At 41.0% G+C, this 20883-nt stretch overlaps 1 protein-coding gene across 7 annotated transcripts in view; it reads right to left on the bottom strand.

Moving 5' to 3' along the window:
• Positions 1-20883, bottom strand: part of PIBF1 (progesterone immunomodulatory binding factor 1) — a 152223-nt gene that overhangs the window by 70083 nt on the left and 61257 nt on the right. The gene's annotated exons all lie outside the window — the stretch shown is intronic.

Genomic DNA, 20883 nt, shown 5'->3' with positions numbered 1-20883 from the left:
CTTGAGTGCCATTACGCAGCATGTGCAGGGCAACTAGATAATCAGGCTCAGTTGGCAGAGGTTCATGAAGGGCAGGTCCTGCTTAACAAACCTGATCTCCTACAACAAGGTGACCTGCTTAATGGATGAAGAAGAGGCTGAGGATGTTGTTTATCTGGACTTTAGTAAAGCCTTTGACAGTGTTTCCCACAGCATCCTCCTGAAGAAACTGTCTGCTTATGGCTTGGATGAGTGGACCATTTGCTGAGTTAAGAATTGGCTGGATGGCTGGGTTCAAAGAGTGGTGGTGATTGGAGTTAAATCCAATTGGCACCTCGTCACAATTGGTGTTCCCCAGGGTTCAGTATTGTGTCCAGTCTTCTTTAATATCTTTACCAATGATCTGAATCATGGGATTGAGTGCACTTGAGAGTTTGCAGATGACAGTGAATTGGGTGGGAGTGTTGATGAAGTTCTTCACCATAAAGGAGGTGAGACACTGGAACAGGTTGCCCAAAGGGGTAGAAGCCCCATCGCTGGAATTTTTTAAGATCAAGCTGGATGTGGCTCTGGACAACCCGATCTAGTGGAAAGTGCTCCTGCCCATGGCAGGGAGGTTGAAATTAGATGATCCTTGAGGTCCCTTCCAACCCTGACAATTCCGTGATTCTGTGGAAGGTAGGAAGACTCTCCAAAGAGATCTGGACAGGTTGGACTGATGGTATGAGGTCAACTGTATGAGGTTTAAAAAAGCCAAATGCCAGGTCCTGTACTTGGGTTACACACAACAACCCCAGGCAATGCTACAGGCTTGGGATAGAGTGGCCAGAAAGTTGCCTGGTGGAAAAGAACCTTGGGTGTTGGCTGACAGCTTTGTGAATGTGAGCCATCAGTGTGCTCAGGTGTCCAAGAAGGCCAACAGCATCCTGGCCTGTATCAGGAATAGTGTGACCAGCAGGAGTGGGGAAGTGATTGTGCCCCTGTACTTGACACTGGTGAGGCTGCACCTCAAGTACTGTGTTCAGTTTTGGGCCCCTTGCTACATGAAAGCCATTGTGTTGATGGAGGTGTCCAGAGAAGGACAACAAGGCTGGTGAAGGGTCTAGAGAACAAGTCTTACGAGGCTGAGGGGACTGAGATGGTTTAGTCTGGAGAAGAGAAAGCTGAGGGGAGACCTCATTGCTTTCTACAGCTACCTAAAAGGAGGTTGTAGTGAGGTGGGGATTGATCTCTTCTCTCTAGCATTGGATGACATGACAAGAGGAAATGGCTTGAAATTTTGCCAGGGGAGGTTTAGATTGGAGATCAGGGAAAACTTCTTTATGAAAAGAGAGGCCAGGCATTGGAACAGGCTGCCCAGTGAGGTGACAGAATCACTATCCCTGGAGGTGTTCAAGAAATGTGTGTACATGGCATTTCGGGAAATGGTTTAACAGCCATGGAGGTGTTAGGTCAACGGTTGGACATGACGATCTTAGAGGTCTTTTCCAACTAAACCAAGTCTGTGATTCTAAGTAAGATCTCAACAATGCAAATGTGAAATTGATTTACTGAGTAATTTGGGTCAGAAAGGATTTTAGGGGATAGCTAACATAGCATCCTGCTCAGAGCAAGCTCAGCTATGAAATCAGAGCAGGTTGCTCTAAGTTTTAGCCCCTTCAGTCTTGGGAACTCTTAAGGATAGAGACTGCCTATAATAATGCTTGGCTGTAGTTAAAAAGCTTTTCCTTACACCAAGTTTCAACTCCTGTTTCAACTGATGTTTTCTTGTCCTCTTACTATGCTTTACTGTTGAAGATCTGGCCCCATCTTCCTGGGTGACCTCCCCACAGGCATTGCGTTACTGCTGTTAGGTATCCTGGAAGCCAAACTGGACAAATCAGTTCCTCAGCTGCTCCTCATGGGGCAAGCGTTCCAGCCTTGACCATTCTGGTGTCTCTCCACTAGAGTGAATGTAGTTTATCATGATGTTACTTGTACAGCATATTGCAAAACTAGACATCCCTTGATGCTTTGACTACTCTGTTAATACAGCTCAGGGTGCTGTCAGGGTACACTGCTGGCTAATGCTGACCTTACTCTTTACAAAGAAAACCCCATGTGTTGCCTTCAAAGACAAGAAGAATGACGTGTAGTCATACACATGATAATTTGCATTTCCTTATTACCATCTGAATGCTACATGTAAGCTATTAAAATATTAAAAACCACGTACCAAAGAGTACTATGGCTGCATCTTCAGCAGTTGTTTTAGACTAAGTATGACACAGGAAAAATACATGGATTTCCAGCTGTCTTTCAGAACGTAAATGAACTTCCATTAAGCTGCCTGCAGGCCATTGGGTATGCTTCAGTGCAACTGGGCAGCCCAGGAAAGTTTCTGTTAGAAGAGCAAAGGATGGAAAGACACAATAATGGTAATAGCTAGCAGAGATGCATCTTACATAATCAAAGGATACTAAAATGACTGACAGACAAGCGAGGGGTAGGGGAACATTACTGTCTTCTTTTATGTGTAAGATGTCTATCCTTTCCTATGCATTGGTAATAACTGGAACCACATTAACATTAGAAGTAATGGGAAAACAAGGGGACAGCATGAAGAACTCTCTCCATTTCATATGACTATAAAAGTAAGCTCATCAACTGCATTTCAGATTTACTGGGAACTATAAAACAATAAAATGTTATATCCAAGCTGGTTTGTTACAAGTCTCAAGATGTAGATATCCCTGTTTGTCATTATCAAAAAATCATTATCAAAGAATCATAGAATTTTGGGATAAAAAGAACCTTTAAAGGTCATCACGTCCAACCCCACTGCAGTGATCAGCTTGCTCAGAGCCACTTCCAACCTGACCATGAATGTTTCCAAGAACAGTACCTCTCCAACCTCTCTGGGCCTCTCTGTTTACCATTCTCAACTGTGAAAAATTTCATGTTTATATCTAGTCTGAATCTACCCTCTTTTAGTTTAAAATCATTACACTTTCTACAGACCCTATTAAAAAGTTTGTTCCCATCTTTCTTCTAAGCCTCCTTTAATTATTGAATAGATGCAATAAGGTGTCCCGAGAGCCTTCTCTTTTCTGAACTAAATGACCCCAGCTCTTTTCATCCCTAAGAGCTTTTCCTCACAGGAGATATGTTCCACCCCTTATCCAGAAGAACCTTGACAAGCTGAAGAGGTGGATCCCGGTGAACCTCATGAGGTTCAACATGACCAAGTACAGGGTCCTGCACCTGGGCCAGAACAATTCTCATTATCAATACAGGCTGGGGGATGAGGTGATAGAAAGCAGCAACCCTGTGGAAAAGGACTTGGCATTTCTGCTGGATAAGAACTTGGATATGAATAGACAGTGTGTGCTTGCAGCCCAGAAGGCAAATCACATCCTAGGCCACATCAAAAGATGTGCTGCTAGCAGACCGAGAGAGGTAATTCTACCACTTTATTCTGCTCTGCTGAGGCCTCACCTGGAGTACTGTGTCCAGCTCTGGTGCCCTCAACACAAGAAAAACATGGACTGGATGGAGCTGCTCTAGAGGAGGGCCATGAAAAAGATCAGGAGGCTGGAACAGCTCTCCTATGAGGGCAGGCTGAGAAAGCTGGAGCTGTTTAGCCTGGAGAGGAAAAGGCTCCAGGAAGACCTAATACCAACCCTCCAGTACCTGAAGAGGACCTACAGGAAGGGCAGAAAGAGATTGTTTACAAAGGCCTGTACTGATAAGACGATGGACAATGGTTTGTATTTAGGGAAGATTAGGTTTAGGTTGGATGGTAGGAGGAAGTTCTTAACCATGAAGGTAGTGGAACACCAGAACAGGTTGCCAAGGGAGGTGGTTGAGGCCTGTGACAGTTTCAGGCTATGCTTTTAAAAGTTAGCTGCAGATTTTTGAGCAGAAGAGTGAAGAAGTATAAACAAATCCACAGTTGGGTGTAAAAAGGAAAACAAGAGATTATTCTAAACAAATTTCATTGGCCAGATGTGAGATGTACCCTTGGCAGTCTAGTTTCCCACATTCAATCCTTTCCCTTTCTTCTGGCTGCCTGGCTGGAAAGGATCTTATCTAATGACCATGAGATAAGCACACTAACGATGCTTTTTGGAGCTAACAGCACTCCTAACTTCTTTTCTCTTTCCTTCTAATTAAATATAGAAGGGGGGGAGGTTATGGGGGGAATTGGGGCAGTTTCCCCATTCAGGGGGGTTCTGTGCTGTTTTCTGCCTGTAAATACCTGTAAAATATTGAAAATACTGTATATTTGTACATTTCATTGCATTCCACTGTAGAGTGTAGTTTTGCTTGTAAATATAGCTTCCATTTGCTTTCCTTGACTGAGTGAGCTGAGTTCTTGTTAATACTGGTAGGCCAAACTACCACAAGGCTCCATCCTTGAGAAATTCAAGGTCAGGTTTGACAGGGCTCTGGGCAAGGTCATCTAATGGAGGATGTCCCTGCTGACTGCAGCTGGGTTGGACAAGAAGACCTTTGGTGGTCACTTCCAACACAAACTATTCTATAATTCGATGAGCATTTTTGTGACTCTTCTCTGGGTCCACTCCAAAAGGTTCTTATTTTTCTTGTGCTGAAGACTCCAGAGCAGGAAACAGCACTCCAAGTGAAATCTCACCAGAGTAGAGCAGAGTGGCAGAATTGCCTCCCTCAACCTGCCAGTAGTATTTTTGATGTATCCTATGTGACCGTTTGAGGCGGTGCCTTTAACAAAGGGACACCATGGCCGAATGTTTTATAAACAAGACAGGTCTAAACTAATTTCATTGGTGGAGAAGCAGAAGCACTGTGGTTCACCTTCTAGGCTGTTGTTGGCTCATGTCTAGATTTTCATGCATCAATATCCCAAAATCCTTCTCTGCAGGGCTGCTCTCAGTCCCATCCTGCACTGATATCTGGGACTGCCCTACCCCAGGGCAGGATCTTGAACTTGGTGTTATTAAACAGGCCTGTCAGCCTGACCTCAGTGCCAGGCAAGATTATTTTGAGTGCAATCACACAGCACTTACAGGACGGCAAAGAGATCAGGCCCAGCCAGCATGGATTTAGCAGGTCCTGTTTAACCAACTTGATCTCCTTCTATGACCAAGTGACCCGCCTGGTGAATGTGGAGAAGACTGTGAATGTAGTCTACCTGGACTTCAGCAAGACCTTTGACACCATCCCCTATAGGAAACTCCTGACCATGCTGGCAGCCCACAGCTGGATTAAGAACTGGCTGAAGGGCCAAGCCCAGAGAGTGGTGGTGAATGGTGCCACTTCCAGCTGGCAGCCAGTCACTAGTGGTGTCCCCCAGGGATTAGTGCTGGGCCCCATCCTGTTCAACATCTTTACTGATGATCTGGATAAGGGGATTAAGTCCATCATTGGTAAGTTTGCAGATGACACCAAGTTGGGAGCTGGTGTTGATCTATTAGAGGGTAGGAAGACTCTGCAGAGGGACCGTGACAGACTCTGCCCATGTATCCAGCCTAACAGTATGAGATTTAACAAGTCTAAGTGCTAAGTTCTACACCTTGGCCACAACAACCCCCTGCAGCACTACAGGCTGGGGACAGAGTGGCTGGAGAGCAGCCAGGCAGAAAGGGATGTGGGGTTACTAGTTGACAGTAGGCTGAACATGAGCCAGCAGCATGCCCAGGTGGCCAAGAAAGCCAATGGCCTCCTGGAGTAGTGTGACCAGCAGGAACAGGGAAGTCATTCTACTCCTGTACTCAGTACTGTGAGGCACGTAGTGCCATGGTCCACTTGATTAGAATAGAATAGAACTAACCAGGTTGGAAAAGACCTTCGAGACCATCAAGTCCAACCTATCACCCAACACCATCTAATCTATCATTAGATAGGGTTGGGTGATTGGTTGGACTTAATGATGTTGGAGATCTCTTCCAACCTGGTTGATTCTGTGAAACCTCTTGAGGTTCAGACAGATCCACTTTCTCAAGCCTGTCCAGGTCCCTCTGGGTGGCATGCTATCCCATTATCCACAGATGATACATATATTTCTGCAAAAAGTATTCTCTCCTTCAAGTTAATCAGAGAGTCTTTGTAGCTACTGTAAGGATAATAAACACACCTAAGACAACAGCATCAATAGTATAGAGAGAATATGGAATATACTTTGAATGCCCAAAACAGAAGGAAGGAGTTACAGTCACATTCTGCATGCTGTTAAGAGCTTCAAACAGAGCAATAAATTAATTCTGAACAAACAGATTACCAAGATGTTTTTGACACTAATAAAACCGTCTAATTTCTTTTCATTTCTAAGCAGGAAGAAGTCAAATGAATCTAAGTTTTCTATCAAGTAGCCTATCCCAGTTCTTCAGTTATGAAATTATCCTATGTTACCTATGAAATTATGCTATGTTACCTGCTGAGACATGTGGAAAATGAAAATACTTAAAAAATGCAATTACTTTGAAAAACAATCAGTTAACTCCAAGCTGTCTCCATCCTTGAGCATATTTGCTTTCACAACATACTTTTCTGTATTTTATCAGTTGTCTGACAATTATAAGAGAATTTTTACATAGACAGACAGCTTTCCCATTATACAGCGTCTCTACTTTTTCTTACTACTGAAGTCATTAATTTGAGGAGAGTAACATTGCTGGAAGAACACAGAAAAGAGAAAACAAAATCCAGATTTGAAAATAAAGAAGTCAGAATCAATAAATTATGAGGCTACTCAAAGGCTTTGCAATAAAAATATATGCATACCTTCCTAGAAGAGCCTTTGATGTGATATAGCCATCACCTGGCTCCTGAAAGACCAAAGCAAAAAGCACTATTTGTTTTAATTCTTAGACTAACCAAGTCTACTGTTTCTCTGCTTCCTCTAAGTATGTCCACCTCCCTTCTCCCTTCCTACATATGTCTTAATTTTTGTATTTCACCTCCCATTTTCTCTCAGCATTTAACAACTTCTTTTGCACATCTAAGAAACATAATTTTCCTTTTTCTTTTTCTCTTACTGGACTTGAAATCAAATATTTGTTCTTACAAGCCTTTATCCCTAATGGGACTTGAGGACAAGACACTTTGGACCTCCAAATGTTCCCTATACCAACTGAGTACCTACAGACTGCAATCTTATCTTTTAAACTTTCAGATAATATCATATAAAAGTAGATATATTTTGATTGTGGAATAGAATGAGAAAGCTCCTGCTACTCTTTGTGTTCAGTCCTTGCACAGTATCAATCCTGTTCTTAACCATTCTTTCTGCTGAGAGCCCTGGAATATGCTACATCTATCATGCAACTAAAGAAGTAACTGAAGATGCAGTTCTTGTACTCAAGGAATAGCAGCTGGAAAGGCTGCTTTAACACAGCCACACTGTTAACATCAACTCCTTGAATAAATGTAAAGGAACACATTCAGTAAAAGACAGTAGGTTAAAACATAGCTTTAAGCCTTTGCATTCTAGTGGTTTACAAAAGAGACTTCCATTCAATGGGGAACTTAGAAAGTTAATTTCCCTTTAAAATTTGAAGAATGAACTGCAGTCTGAATGATGCTAGTTACCTGTTTTGTGTGAATACTTAGGTCCTGAGTGAAAACTAATCTAGTCACTACTGTACTGTTAACCTTATTTTGTATGATATGCAGCTTATTTAAGCAACTAATTTGGAGAGTACCCTGGGTAGCAGCTCTTAAGAACAAAGGGGTCCAGGACGGTTGGACCTACTTTGAACAGGAGCTGTTGAAGGAACAGGAACAGGCTGTACCCACATGCCAAAAGATGAGCTGCTGGGGAAGGCAACTGGCCTGGATGGGCAAGCAGATCTTGAAGGAATTAAGGGGAAAAAAGGAGGGTGTATCACCTTTGGAAAGTACCCCACCCTAGGGTACTGAGAGAGCTGGCAGATGGACTTGCCAAGCCGTTCTCCATCATTTACCATCAGTCCTGGCTCACTGGCCTATGTGATCCCCATCCACAAGAAGGGCCAGATGGAGGAACCTGCAAACTACAGGCCTGTCAGCCTGACCTCAGTGCCAGGAATGATTATGGAGCAGATCATCTTGGGGGCAATCACAGCATACCTGCAGGACAGCCAAGGGATCAGGTCTAGCCAACATGGATTTAGGAAGCACAGTCTCATGCTGTGCCAGGGGAAGTTCAGGCTCGAGGTGAGGAGAAAGTTCTTCACAGAAAAAGTTATTGGCCATTGGAATGGGCTGCCCAGGGAGCTGATGGAGTCACCTCCCCTGGAGGTGTTCAAAAGATGATTGGACGTGGCATTTGAAGCCATGGTTTAGTCATGAGGTGTTGGGTGATAGGTTGGACTGGATGATCTCTGAGGTTTTTTCCAAGCTTATTGATTCTATGATTCTTTTGCCTTCTTTAGTACAACAAGATCAAAGTGGATGAAGGTGTTTAGTATTTTTCCACAGTATTTTAAAATCTAGTCCATGATGAGCTCCATTCTCAGTATTCCATTCTTCCATTGTTAAAGCCCGAAAGAGGCTGGAACCAGACTCTTAAGTTTAATCTAAAACCACTTAACAGGCTATTAGTTCAACTTGTCTTAATTCAAAATGGACTAAGTCTTTCAGAAAACAAGAAAGTCTGCTTACTATCAGCTGTTCTTGAAGCCACAGTGTTTACAGGGACATTACACTGAAGCATCATTGTCTCAGCAGTACTAACAGGCCATACACTTTAATACTTTGACTGCTATTATTCAAATGGGATGGAGTTTCACTCCTATTTTCACTTCTTCCCAATTTCTGAATTTCAGGTAACCATAAATGGCCAATGGCAAGGAATAGAGAAAGTGCACTGTGAACATGCATATAGAAAATACACATTAAAGAGGCAATTACAGGTAAATTTGCTTCAGGACATCCACAATGTTAGTGACTTCAACCTGTATTCCCCACAAAAATACTATGAGTAATCGGCAAGGAATCTTCAATAAGAACTGTAGAATCACCACTCTGAAAGCAGCATAATGCCTACAGGTTTCAGGAGCTAAAACAGACCAGTGCAAACCTCAGGGGTGAACTTGTGTTGGGAACTATCACTGTGACAGGCTTTACTGGGCTGCTATTAGAAACACCAGAGCTTTTTCATCCCATGAGAAAGCTCTGAGACATCAAGGTTTACTGGGATCATCCTGTCACACACAAACAAAGTATTTAAAAGTCTTGAGTCTATTACCATCAATTATTACCATGCCAGCTATATAAGCGTAAAGTTCACTGCTGAAGAGTGAAAGGAGTTTTTCTTATTGCCTGACAAAGGGACAAACATTTCAAACTACAGTATGCAATGAAGCACTAGTCACATTACCCTAAAAGAGGTCAGTGACCTAGTCATATAAGTTAAGAATCTGAGTGAGTCAGCCATAAACATTAACAAATACTTCCTTGTATCAGGCTACTCAATACCTGCGATGAGTAGAAAAACTACTTCTGGCAATATGGCAGTACTCCTGGCAGGAGAGAGATCTGAGGCTTACATGAAAAGTCTGACCCTATTTCAGGATAAAATTTTTAAGAATACTAGCATTCTCCTCAACATCTATGTAGGAAGTCTTATTAGAAAGTCCAGGGACATTAGTGGTGTTTCCATTAGCAGAATCGTCATTGTTACAGGATGTTGGGTATTTACTGCACAGATGATTCTGGCTGGCCAAAGCAATACAAGAGAAACACTCAACAGCTTTCCCAGTTAGGAAATAATAAAAAAGCTTCTCAAATTCATTCTTGCTTTATCCAAATTTGAAGAGAAAGATTTACATTTCCTCTTGGTGTCTAAGGTAAGATGACCAATCTTGTGTGATCTTCAATTTCCTTGAAAATAATGTTTGAATCATTACTCTTCAGTTTATTTTTTTTTTACTACTAACAAGCAGTTCTGCCAATTGATAAACCACTTCCATTTATCTGTTATTCTTAAGTGAGAAGATCCCATACTGACTTTAAAAAGTAAATTATAAGGAAGTCAAAGCCAGTTTGGATGAGGCCTTGAGCAACTTGGTCTAGCAGAAGGTGTCCCTGTCCATTGCAGGGGGTTGGAACCTGATGATCTTTAAGGTTCTTTCCAACCAAAACCATTCTTTAAATCTCTAAAATAGTGCCACCCCATCATTATTCACATAATGATACTTAATTGACAAGGCAGAGGACTTTGTGAATACTTTTTCCTATTCTTAAGTTCCAAAGTGATTCTTAAGCCTTACACATTACTGGAATGAAGTCCTTGGAGGAGGTAAAAGGTCTCTGTCATGGGACTGAAGATCAAAAATATTTTCAGTCTAACCAGGACCTCCATCCAGGTTTCCTGTTTTAGTCAAGGAGCTCAGAGACTGTTTCAGAAGAGACCCCATCCATAATTTCTAGGAAGTTTTGTTTTGTCAATGTTTTGAACCTTGAATGAAATACCCATTTTCATTCTTTAAAGCTGAGTAAGCAAAAAAAAAACCCAGAAGTGTGAAATCTGAGAAAGTTACCTTCAACGAGAAAGTTACTAGTGGAGGTGACAGCCCTGGAGATGTGAAGAAAAATCAGAAATGATAGTATAATTCTGGATCCCATGCTCTATATCCTCAGCTTTGTGTAAAAAGGGATGAAGCATGAGAATGCAGGACTGTTTATCATAGGTGACATGGTTTGAATACTGCTAAAGGAAACTGTCCATAGACCAAAGTGTGTGAACATGCATATAGGGAGACAAACAACTAAGGGAACGAGTGTTCTCTTAAAACATTGCTACATCTGGGTGACTGTTGCTAAAATTGGCAAGTCCTTTGGACACAGGAGGTTTTCAAAGAGAGATCTGAGCTTTCAATAATGAGGAGCATTTTCCAAGGCTCCAGTCAATACAAAAGCTAACAACAGTGAATCAGTCTCCACTTAGCTTTGTACTGAAACTAACAACAGTATGTTAGAATAGGCTAAAAGCTTGCTCAGATATACATTCAAAACCACAACAAACTGTGTCTTAGATACAGCCAAAAGTTAACCACAGAGATCAGCTTGTTTGACCCACATAAATCCCAGGACTTTTCTGAATTCTTGTTTGATTTAACATATGTCAGTAAGAGTAAGGATATCTACTTAGAGAGAAATGCTATTGTAGATATGCATGGACTTTTTTTCTTTTTTTTAATTTTGAAGTGGCCTGTGGCTTAAACTGTTTGAACAATTTTCTTTGAAGTTTCAGGTGAAATTCCCCACTTCAGAGGAATAAAATATACCAAGCACAAACACTGAGAAAATACAGAATATTTAGCATTTTATCTCATCATAACACAGCCTCCTCAAAATAGAGGACACTGTTCTTTATTAATCTTTTTCACCTAGTCACAGAATGCAACACAATTCGATGGAACTTTTTTTAATATAAGCCTATCTTTTTAAAGCCAAAAGAATTAATGCTCATTTGCCTCTTACATAGAATAAACCCGGCTGGAAGAGACCTTCAAGATCATCGCGTCCAACCCATCAACCAATCCAACCCACCCAAACAACTAACCCATGGCACCAAGCACCCCATCAAGTCTCCTGAAAACCTCCAATGACAGTGACTCCACCAACTCCCCAGGCAGCCCATTCCAATGGGCAATCACTCTCTCACCACAACACACAACATTACCAATTAATCAGAGAACAAAACTTGTTACAACAAGAGAATCATGCTTTTTTCACCCATTACATGTTTTTGGGTGGTTTTGGGGTTCTTTGGTTAGTTGTTTGGTTTGGGGTTTTTTGTCAATGACAAGAAATAACTTTTTCACATTTACTTGCCAGACACTAAAGAATTATTTATAGGTTTGCAAAGACTTTGACAGATTTGAGAAGTTACTATTTCTATGTCATTTTTAGGGACTTTTCTGAAAACAAACAAACAAACAAACAAACAAACAAAGCCCCTTAAATTCAGAACTATTTAAAGTAAAACCATACACATTTTTATTACTGCAGGAACCAAAATTGTCCATAGTGTGTCAGGGCTATATATATTGGTATATTCAGGGCCATGCTGTCAAGTCTCTACCATTACCTCCCTTGTGTTTCTACAGTAGTGTGTATTAATGGTAGACACAACATTAGTATACATAATGCTATACAGTCCAGTACTTCTGTCTTCTTACTACCTTTCCCATACTTCTCAAATTTTCATTTACTCTATTACCTTTCATTCTTGCTAAAAAAAAAAGACAAACAACAACATGAATTATTCTCTACATCAGGGAATAAATTTAAAGACACTGGCTCATCAGGTCAACATTAAAATAAGACAAACATGTTGCTTTGGCACAGTTAAGTCAATTACAGGCCATCTTCACCATTCCTCGGCATGCTGCCATCTACACATTCTACAACATGAAAATACAGGCAACAACAGAAAAAACTTCTTGCAAATATATTTACTTAAAATGAGAAATACATGAGATTATTTTTGGTAATTTCAAATAAGACTAGAGATCAGAACTATTTCTTTCATTCAGATGTTGCAGATTTACTGAATTGAAACAGTGTTTGACAATTTGTACAGTCAACATCTACAATGAAGTACCTTTACCTTCAGTCTACATTAAGGCAACTTAAATTAATTTTTTCTACTTTGACCTAAGTTAACTACCGTTTGAGTGTTTTCCTAAAACACTACATTTCTCAGCTGTAACAGCATCTGTCATTCCTGGCTTGGAAGCAAGCTCTTACACTAATGTGAGCCATCTTTTTTTGCTGCTTTAGAAATGCAGGGTATGTTCAACAACTGTACTATGGATCTATAGGAATCTAAAGCATGTGTTTCAAGTAATTCAAGACATCTCTCAGATCACGATCAAATACAGCATGAGCTATGATTAATAAAATAAACAGCACAGTGCAGTATCTAGTACTCTTACAAAGACAGAGAACAGGATGATAAACTTTTGAGAGATGAAAGCAACTAAAATCTACACAAGAAGAATTATAGCATGTACACTCATTTATTTTTTAGGATTAAATAATCATTGCTACTTCAGAGATTTTTTCGAGGTTTTTGTACTTTAAATTGCAACAGCAAAAGCAACAAAACAGTACTTTGCTACTATTCTCCTATGAAGTCCAGTTTCCCCAACTATGATGGCATGTACAGTACCCATTCTACAATTCTCACTGATTTCAAATAGCTTATGTATCTTTAAAACAATACCCCCCCCAAAAAAAAAAAAGAAACACACACACACAAAAAACATAAACAAAAAACCCCACAACCCCCCAAAAAACCTAACCAACCAACCAAAACCAACCAACCAACCAAAAAAAACACCACAAAAAACACCCTAAAGACATTTGAAGGTTAGGGCTGTTCCAAAGAAGAGCAAAATAAAAACAGGTTTCTCAAGAAGAGAAAAGAAAACCTTTGTGCAGTACTAATTTTAAATGTTTCTTTTACCTTCTGTGATCGAGAAACCATGCTGCCAGCTTTTTTGCCACTGAATTTCAATAGTGAAATTGTGTGGGTTTTAGACTGTATTAGAAAAAGTATCTTTTCCTCAAAGCCTTCTCAAAAGTATCATTACATTTTTAAGTATTATTAGTTCTGAAACTGTTACCATTGTTAGTATGCAATAAAGATGAAAACTCTGAAATTGTAATGCGAAAAAGCTGACAAAACTATCAAAAGGAAGAGGTCTTCAGCACAATTCAGTTGGTAGGACAGGAATTCAGATGTTTATTTTTTTCATCTACAAACCCATTCATACACATCAGTGTTGTACTGGCAAAACTGTTCTTTCTTTGGTAAAACCACATTTCAGTTACTTTTGTTTCTTATTTCAGGAGATTCTCCATTATTATATTCCCTCCACTTTGAAAACATACCATGGTTCTATTTTTCAACTGAATTTAGTATGTCAGATGATTATTTTTAAACTATTCATTTAATATTTCAGCCCTAGTGTGGCAGTAACAGAAAATGACTGCTTTAGAACTGCATCTAAAGATCGCTGAATTGATATGAAATGTGCACACATGCAACAACAACAAAGTATCTTTTTCAGTGATTGTACATTTACATGCATAAATATATCTGACTTTGTCATTTCAAAGGAATGCACAAGCACACCATTAAATGCTCTAAGAGTTTGTAATATGAATCATACATTATAATTTGTACTGTTGGCATCTTGGCATCAATCTCAATATACAAAGATTTACTTTGTAGGGTGGTAAGTGGAGTCAGGAGGCCAAGGGAACTAAGTACAAAAAGTGCTAGAATTGCAAATATGGTTCAAAAATACTGAGACAGGGTTGAAGAAGTGCTGCTTAAACATGTCTAATTATCTAACAGATGAGTTATAATACATAGTTATTAAGAGTGTAACAGGCAAGTGAAAGGTAAGCCTACTGTTTAAACTGTACCTTAATTTATACTACTCTCTACTAATTTATACTACTCTCTTCCTTTAGTACACTCTGGAAGAGTGTACTAAAAAGGCAAACATTTTCTGTTTAAGACAACACAGAATAGTCAATACAACTACTAACCAGCATAACAAATATGTTTCTGAAAGACAAAAAAGGTAACATTAAACAACATTTTCCTAATAATTACAACTAAAAAGAGTTTAAATTCTGCAAGCCTAAAATTTACAGAGACCCTGGTGTAATTCGTTTTATGACTTTTCATATCTAGACAATACAGAAAATAAATATCTTGACAGGTTTGTATGAACTGCTACATGACAAAAACCAAGGAAACAACTTGCAAGTATTTGTACTTTTCACAGATGTTACTTTCTACCCCCATAATCATTAGTACAAGTTCACAGTGGGTAGTATTACACACCAGGCAGAAAATTATAAGTTTTGAAAACTACTTAATTTCTTTTCTGAGCTATTTTAATTCTTGTATGTTACTGAGACAACACTGAATGTGGAGGATTTAGTTATTTATTTATTTACTATTAGGTATATAGACTAAACGCGTATTTCAGGAATTGTTGCTCAGGTAATCATACCACATCTTAGTCTAGAGAATGCTGTAGAAAAGAAAGATGGGATAGGAAAACAGAAATAAAACCTATTCACAGCCAATCCACTCTTATCTCACTAAGATAGCTTTCCACTTCACATCAACTAAATTTTGCTAAATCCAATTCTAAAACACTTCAAATGCTTCTTCTATGAAAGTGATGTAGGGGTTATGTTTGTAGAGATTGCTTGATGTCACTGTGACGTTAATTTTTATTTTATCATCATGCTACTAGAGGCGGGGGTTGGGCTCTTCTCCCAGGCAACCAGCACCTGAACAAGACGACACAGTCTCAAGCTGTACCAGTGGAGGTTCAGACTGGATGGTAGGAAGAAATTCTACACACAAAGTAGAATTGCCCATTGGAATGTGCTGCCCAGGGAAGTAGTGGAGTCACCATCATTGGAGGTGTTTAGGAGAAGACTTGACAGGGTGCCTGGTTGCATGGTTTAGTTGATTAGGTGGTGTTAGATAATAGGTTGGATGTGATGATCTTGAAGGTCTCTTCCAACTTGGTCTGGTCTATTCTATTCTAGTCTAGTCTAGTCTAGTCTAGTCTATTCTAAATAGACATAGTCAGCATGGGTTTCTGAAGGGCAGGTCCTGCCTGACCAACCTGATCTCCTTATATGTCAAGATGACCCTGCTTTTGGATGAGGGAAAGGCTGTGGATATTGTCTACTAGACTTTAAAAGCCTTTGACACCATTTCCCACAGAATACTTGGGGACAAACTGGTTGCTCGTGGCTTGGATGAGCACACACTAGGCTGGATAAAGCACTGGCTGGGTGAAGAGGCCCAAAGAGTAGTAGTCGAGGAGTTAAAACCAGCTGGTGGCCAGTCACAAGTGGTGTTCCTCAGGGCTGAATGTTGGGACCACTTCTGTTTAACATCTTTATTGATGATGATTTTGATGAAGACAGAGCGTGTCATCAGTAAGTTCACAGACAACACCAAGTTAGGTGGAAGTGTTGATCTGCATGAGGATAGGGAGGCTCTACAGAGGGACTTGGATAGATTGGATCTATGGGCCAATGTTAATGGGATGAACTTAAAGAAGGCCAAATGCCAGGTCCTGCACATGGGTCACAACCACCCCATGTAACGCTACAAGCTTGTGGAAATGTAGCTGGAAAGCTGTCTGGCAGAAAGGGACCTGGGTGTTCTATTCGAGAAGCAACTGAGTATGAGCAAGCAGTGTGCCCAGGTGGCCAAGAAAACCAATGGCATCCTGGCTTGCATTAGAAATCCTGTGTCCAGCAGGAGTAGGGAGGTTATTGTCTCCTTGTACTCGGCTCTGGGGAGGCCACACCTCAAGTACTGTGTCCAGTTTTGGGCACCTCAAGAGAGAAGATGAGGTGCTGGAGCAAGTACAGAGGAGGGTGACAAAGCTGCTGAGGGGCCTGGAGAATAAATCTTATGAAGAGTGACTGAAGGAGCTGGGGCTGTTTAGTTTGGAAAACAGGAAGCTAAGGGGAGACCTTATTGCTCATGACAACGACTTGAAAGGACACTGTAGAGAGGTTGGTGCTGGTCTCCTCACAGGTAATTAGAACAAGAGGGAATGGCCTCAGACTGAAACAGGGTAGGTTTAGACTGGACATTAGGAAAAAAATATTCACGGAAAGAGTCAAATGTTGGAATGGACTGCCCAGGGAGGTGGTTGAGTCACCATCCCTGGGTGTGTTTAAAGGTCATTTAGATGTCGTGCTAGGAGATATGGTTTAGAGGTGAACTTTGTAGAGTAGGGTTAATGGTTGGACTAGATGATCCCAGGATTCTTTTCCAACCTGAATGATTCTATGATTACATGATATCTGGGTAAATAAACTGCTAATACGATCCAGATATGCAAGACACATATAGTTCCAGGAATCACTGAGGTACACCTAGTGGAAATGACGGCATCATACAAGATAGAGCAGGAAATTATCTGGAATATTGGTCAGAATTTCAGTTATCTGTGTTGAAGGAAGGTCAAGATTAAAATAAATGTTACTCAGATGTCTAAGAGAACAAGGAATCTATCCCAAGAGAGGTCACATAAGTTACAACCTAGGAAAATAATCTGACTAAGATTTTAGGAGGGCAAAACAACAGATATTTAAGGACTAATGATGGCCTCAGAACTCCCTGCTACAAACCAGGAGAAAACAATCTTAGAAGACAAAATAAAACTCAGTCTGAACAAGACAACTAGAATAGCTTCCACTAAGACTAGCAGAGATCAGAGTTTAATAAATCTTTATTTATTTACTTAGAATAAACCAAACCAGGTTGGAAGAGACCTCCAAGATCATTGCGTCCAACCCATCAACCAATCCAACCCACCCAAACAGCTAACCCATGGCACCAAGCACCCCATCAAGTCTCCTTCTGAACAACTCCAATGATGGCGACTCCACCACCTCCTTGGGCAGCCCATTCCAATGGGCAATCACTCTTTCTGTATAGAACTTCTTCCTAACATCCAACCTGAACCTCCCCTGGCGCAGCCTGAGACTGTGTCCTCTTGTTCTGGTACTGGCTGCCTGGGAGAAGAGACCATCATCCGCCTGTCTACAACCTCCCTTCAGGTAGTTGTAGAGAGTGATAAGGTCACCCCTGAGTCTCCTCTTCTCCAGGCTGAGCAACCCCAGCTCCCTCAGTCTTTCCTCATAGGGCTTGTGCTCCAAACCCCTCACCAACTTTGTTGCTCTTCTCTGGACTCATTCCAGCAAGTCAACATCCTTCCTAAACTGAGGGGCCCAGAACTGGACACAGTACTCGAGGTGTGGCCTAACCAGTGCAGTGTACAGGGGCAGAATGACCTCCCTGCTCCTGCTGGCCACACTGTTCCTGATACAGGCCAGGATGCCATTGGCCCTCTTGGCTGCCTGGGCACACTGCAGGCTCATGTTCAGCCTACCATCGACCAGTACTCCCAGGTCCCTCTCTGCCTGGCTGCTCTCCAGCCACTCTGACCCTAGCCTGTAGCACTGCATGGGGTTGTTGTGGCCAATCTGCAGAATCCGGCACTTGGATGTGTTAAATCTCATGCCGTTGGACTCTGCCCATCTGTCCAGCCTGTCGAGGTCTCTCTGCAAAGCCTCTCTACCCTCCAGCAGATCAACTCCTGCCCTCAGCTTGGTGTCATCGGCAAATTTACTGAGGATGGACTCAATGCCCTCATCCAGATCATCAATAAAGATGTTAAAGAGCACAGGGCCCAGCATTAATCCTTGGGGCACACCACTAGTGACTGGCTGCCAGCTGGATGTGGCACCATTCACCACCACTCTCTGGGCTCGGCCCTCCAGCCAGTTCCTAACCCATCGCAGTGTGCTCCCGTCCAAGCCATAGGCTGACAGCTTGGCCAGGAGTTTTCTATGGGGGACGGTGTCAAAGGCCTTGCTGAGGTCCAGGTAGACTACATCCACAGGCCTCCCCACATCCACCAGGCGGGTCACCTGATCATAGAAGGAGATCAGGTTGGTCAGGCAGGACCTGCCCTTCCTAAATCCATGCTGGCTAGGCCTGATCCCTTGGCCATCCTGTAAGTGTTGTGTTATTGCACTCAGGATGACCTGTTCCATGATCTTGCCTGGCACTGAGGTCAGGCTGACAGGCCTATAATTCCCTGGCTATTTTATTTTGATGAAAACAGTTACAAGCCATAAGAAAAGAACCAATTATCGCTCTCAGAATTACATTTCCAAACCTTACATGTAACGACTTCATTGCAAATATCCACAATTGTAGGTTTGTTTGTTACTGTGTCTTTGTCTAATAATGGAAAGAGAAATGCAAAAAGGCAATTCACATAACTAGAAAAGTCTAAAAGTTCCATATTAATTGTATTGTAGTAATTTTTCTAAAGATATGTATGGTTGGATTTTACAAAAAACCAAAAATCCCCAAGTTTTTTTTGGTTCTCTTTTGTGGCATTTTGCTTAACTCATGCATTATGTGCATCAATACCTGTTGCCACTAATTCTGATCAAACTGACATAACTCCCAGGTAACACCAAGACCTGTTTAAACAATTAGAGACAGAGAGAAAGGACCAAGGTCTTGAACTTCCTGGGCAAGTGCTCAAAGCATGTTACAAAAGAGGCAAGTTTAGCCATTACCTCCTCTTCTAACAGTGTTCCAGAGTGAACTCAATGCTTCTGAATGAGTTAGCCATGAGCTAATAAAAACAGGCCCTTCAGGGACTTGAATAGAGTTCAAGCACCTCCCTACTCATATCAAAATAAGCGCTTAGCTTTCCAAACCAGGAGACTTCCGAGCATGCACAAGGACCTCTACCTAGATGTGCTCCAATTTGGAACGTAGACTGATTAAGTGCCTCTGAGGTTAGGTGGTGCTTGAGAACAGGAGGTATTGGTAATACTTCACTGGAATCTAGTCAAGAAAAATCTGCCCCCAGTTATCACTATGACAACCTGATGGAAAGCCATTAGCGCTGCAGAAAACCTGTACTTACCAACACAACCATATATTACTTTTTCAGTACAGTTATTGCATATTTTGTTAAATGGTGCTGTCACATTTAGAGCTCAAGAGACTTACATGCATTTTGTATTATGCAGTCTGGTGTATTGTTCATATTTTTGTCTGTCCTTTCTCGCCTTTTCTCTAAAAAGGCAAATAAAATTCCTCTTCATTTGCATGTGGTAGCTCTTCTAAGAGTTGCTGTAAGATAGCTAAGATAAAAACATTTGAAGGAGTATGGTATCTTCCTAACATCTGTAGTTTTATTAATCAGATCGAGAACTTTGTGTAATCACAACTCTAGACTTACATAATCTCAATGGACTTCTGTCAATTAAAATCTTCCCAGTGATGGAAGGTTGGAGGGATTTAACAGAACAGCCCATTTAAAAAAGAACAATAACAAGTAAGAAAAAAAAAAGGCATATAAGGTATATTATACTTCATAATGAAACATTCAAATTGGTGGCCAGCATTTGACACAGTGTAAAAGGCTTAAAGAGTCTGCATTGGAAGAGGACTCTAGTGATGGTAAAGCATAAAAGCTCCAAAACCCATGGATTTATGAAGAGATTCTATGCTGAAGTCCCGTAACTCAGGAAAGACAGGTGGGACTCGCCTCACCTAGCTTCAGAATTTTATAGTGTGGGCATCTACGTTTAAGCCTGTCATGCAGACACTTTTTATGTGCCAGCAGAAAAGAAAAAGTGCTTTACAGACATCACTTCATCCTAGTACAGGCATTTAGAGAAGACTGACAACAGCCACAGTAAAAGTTGTTCTGAAATCAGTGTTGCATTTACTTACTCTCCTCAGAAACTGAACTCATTCAAAATCTAACAGTAGATTACAATTAAAAAAAAGGCTTCAAAAAGGTAACAGAATTCTAGAAAACTGCAGTCTCTGAAAATGGATGTTTAAGGGTTTCCCATGTTAGGACTGGAAGGTTATGTTCACTTTGTACTGAACACAACGCATATCAACTTACCAACAACAGGTTTTACAGCTTCCACCTTTGCAAATCACTACACAGAAGTAACTGGATGGGCAGCATGGGAGAAATGAACTCTGCCACTACCCCAACTCATTGCCTGCCACTCGTCCAATCCCTTAATGCAGCTGCTTTGTCTTTGCCTGACTTGGATCATTCTTCTAAAGCGTAAGACTGGCAAACTGCACTATACATTCTACACTCAGATGAATCTCACTGAGTAAAGTTTTCATGACTGCTCTCTCTTATTTAACACATTTATTTTTAATTCACATTATATGTCTTTCTTTACCCCTCATCTTTTCATGTTTATTACCTTTCCTCTTTTGCCTATTATCAATTGTTTGCAAGTTTCACATCAACCTCGACACAACGGAAGAAGAATGTATCTGTATGTACCTGACAAAATAATTAAGACTCTCAATTCCCTGAACTAACT

Source organism: Melanerpes formicivorus, unplaced genomic scaffold (assembly GCF_026170545.1).
Source record: "Melanerpes formicivorus ecotype bairdi unplaced genomic scaffold, bMelFor1.0.p_v2 SCAF_1, whole genome shotgun sequence".
Classification (NCBI taxonomy): Eukaryota; Metazoa; Chordata; class Aves; order Piciformes; family Picidae; genus Melanerpes; species Melanerpes formicivorus.
The sequence above is the reverse complement of the archived record's forward strand: the minus strand, read 5'-3'. Positions and strand labels throughout refer to the sequence as shown.